Genomic DNA, 2,491 nt, shown 5'->3' with positions numbered 1-2,491 from the left:
ATTTCAATTTCAATCTCAAACTGGATTCTTCTCTTCCTGTATGATCCATCCTCATGTGTCTGAAATGTTATTCAAACCAAAAATTAGGAACGAGAAAAAAGATCAGGTATGGTTTACATTGATTAATGTTAAAAAAAACTCAATGTGAAATTAATTTCACTATCAAAAATCATATTAGCTTATGTCTAAATACAACTATCCTGTACTGAAGTATTGATAACTGTTATCATGGCTTGTAATCTGATGTGGTATTGCTACAAAATAGTGAAAAAACGAAACAAATTCTCATTTCTACTACGGATATGCACATCACTCTATATATAGCCGCGTGAGCGTAGTTGCACTATATTCTATATTCAACACTACTTCGTTAAACAGTGCTATCAGGCAGTAGAAACACTGCTTATTGTACCATTTCAGTATATTTCAGCATCTAGATACCATGGTAGATACCAAATTCAACTGTACATTATCAGTAACAGTTACAGCTGTAATTCTGTATTACATTGTGGAGGAGGAGGAGATTAGTGTTTAACGTCCCGTCGACAACGAGGTCATTAGAGGGAGCGCAAGGATGAGGGAAGGGTGAGGGAAGGATGGGGAAGGAAATCGGTCGTGCCCTTTCAAAGGAACCATCCCGGCATTTGCCTGAAGCGATTTAGGGAAATCACGGAAAACCTAAATCAGGATGGCCGGAGACGGGATTGAACCGTCGTCCTCCCGAATGCGAGTCCAGTGTGCTAACCACTGCGCCACCTCGCTCGGTATATTACATTGTGTTGAGCATTAAAGTGCGAGAAGATTTCTACTGCATTGGATATTGCCACAATAATACGTGTAAATGTCCAACTGCTTGAAGGACCTGCTTTGTGTGACTTCCAAACAAATGTCTTATTATGTGAGAACACAACCTTTGTCGATACAACAGCAACAAACACTTTTTACCTGGATAGAGTGTTATGTACTGTACAGAATATTTACTGTCGAAAACGGGAAACAGAACACACTCGAGGCATTACGAATCAATTGTAACACGTCCAATATTTGGTATGTAGTAAACGGCACAATAAATGGTACTTATTATGTCACTAAGAGTACTTTGTGGCAAAAAGGAAGATGAATCAAAGCCAGAATTATATTCCATTACAGGATTCGGAAAGTTGAATACCAACTATGTCAAAAGCTGCTAGCAGGGGATTCTCTATGAAATACAAGGAAATATGAACAGAAATAAGAAATATACTTACCCTTTAAGTAAACTGAGCAACGGAAATTGTATTTCTTTGCAGGAACAAATATACAAGAGTCCACAGAACGTAATGTGATGATACAAACTCGTGTTCTATACGAAACAAAAGTAAAAAAGTAAATACTGAATCATCACACTATCAAATATTACGAATGCATCCAAAAATTAAGCAGAATAATAGTAACATACTTACACTGCAATTTAAACGAAAAATCACGATCACGTTGCTACGCTACCAAAACAATTATGGAAGACTACGTCATCCAATAGGAACACGAGACTATAAATTGCTAAACTTGCAGCGCTCCAAGTGGCCTGGGACCAAACCAACGTCGTGTTACCGGAAATCCCTATATGAGTTTCACCCCCCTGGCTCCACCCTCCTCCACTTGTGCAGTAGTGGGGGTGCTCCGTGCTGTCGCCTTGCTGTTCACAGCTTGTTCCACGAGCACGTACGCTGCGAAGCCCTGCGGTAGACAGTGCATCGCCAGCGAAGAATCCGACAGTGATTCTGATCCGATCTGGCAAATCACTCGTGCGTATAAAGAGCATTAGTGGCCCTATTTTGATTTGTTGGAGCTGGTACGATTTTGATTTCGTTTTTATTGAACATTCGTCGTCTAGAATCTTGTACTGGGATCAGTTAGTCACAAATTTGCAAGATATCGCTTATGGACGTTATCGACATGAGACCACGAATATATTATTTTACCCTTTTCGTAAATAGGAATGATTTACGTTCTTTTGCATTCCCACTTACAAGACATCCGCAAGCATTGTTATTGACTGATATTTGTGCGAGATGACCGATTTCAGTTGTGACTCGTTAATCTAGTTGTCAAAAGCTACTACAATTATATGTTTCGTGAATTTTTAACCTTAAATAAAGTCTTAAACTGCAAACTAGTAGTATTTGCTAAGTCAAGATTATAATTATCACACTTCACTAGGTGACGTCAGAAAGTAATTCATTGTCTCTGTCTATACATAACTGTCAGTTCAGTGGCACGTGCTGCATTATGCCTCACAAGTTGTTCTCACTGTAGTTGCAAATCCGATATGAACATATTCAACACTAACGTATTTACCGCAGGAAGATACTGTGCAGTACTAATTCATTTAGCAGATTATATCCGTTGGGTTACGAGAAAAGAAAGTTGTGGCTGTCGCGGAGTGGGGAGGTAGGTAAAACTGTAAATTGACAACGACTCAGTTAGCAAGAGCAGCTGGTAAACAGCAGAT

General features: G+C 39.2%; 1 long non-coding RNA gene across 1 annotated transcript; it reads right to left on the bottom strand.

The window, feature by feature from the left end:
- Window positions 1-1,485, bottom strand: LOC124554854. The gene is made up of 3 exons (XR_006968476.1): window positions 1,443-1,485; window positions 1,248-1,342; window positions 1-59 (listed from the first exon to the last, which is right to left on the bottom strand). It is a non-coding gene; the product is annotated as an uncharacterized LOC124554854 (long non-coding RNA).
- Between the last annotated feature and the right edge of the window lie 1,006 nt (window positions 1,486-2,491).

This window comes from Schistocerca americana, chromosome X, assembly GCF_021461395.2.
Source record: "Schistocerca americana isolate TAMUIC-IGC-003095 chromosome X, iqSchAmer2.1, whole genome shotgun sequence".
Classification (NCBI taxonomy): domain Eukaryota; kingdom Metazoa; phylum Arthropoda; class Insecta; order Orthoptera; family Acrididae; genus Schistocerca; species Schistocerca americana.
This window is presented reverse-complemented; position numbering and strand designations above follow the sequence as displayed.